Below are 610 nucleotides of genomic sequence, written 5' to 3'. Positions count from 1 at the left end.
GACAACAAATATGAACCCTTTTGCATATACAGTACTGAGTTGTCAGTGAAGGCAAACATGGGTATATGGACGAATAGATAGGTGGACAGGCTAAATGATTAGGTATGTCTATGAAATGGGGAGTGTATCTAAGATCATATATAGGGTTGGCAGATAATGGTCCTATAAGTTTATGTGAATGATCAGAATTCCCAGGTGTATAGTAGAGCTGACAAGCGGCAAGGTTGTGGTCATTGTTTGGTCACAGCCAGCTACCCAGAGTAACCGAGTAGTTGAACCTGCGAGCTTGGGACCACAGTCACTGGGGACATCAAGCTCAATTGGCATAACATACTATAGAAAACATTGTTCTACCTCCTACTTTGACAAGTAGTGACTGGGGTCTCAAAAGCTAGTAAGCTGCCATCTAGATGCAGCGATGGGTCTCTCCTCGTCAAGAGTAAAGAAGAAAGAAGAAAACCAAAATTAATGGAAACAATCAGTCCTAGCAACTGGTACACCATCCAATCTGCAAACTATACAACTATGAGACCAGGAGAACTAGATGGTGCCCGGCTACCACTGTCATCCACTTGGAAGGGATGTAGGAGATCCTGGATAGAGAGGGAGA

Source organism: Orycteropus afer, unplaced genomic scaffold (genome assembly GCF_000298275.1).
Source record: "Orycteropus afer afer isolate SDZICR_OR568_19922 unplaced genomic scaffold, OryAfe1.0 scaffold00003, whole genome shotgun sequence".
Classification (NCBI taxonomy): domain Eukaryota; kingdom Metazoa; phylum Chordata; class Mammalia; order Tubulidentata; family Orycteropodidae; genus Orycteropus; species Orycteropus afer.
This window is presented reverse-complemented; position numbering follows the sequence as displayed.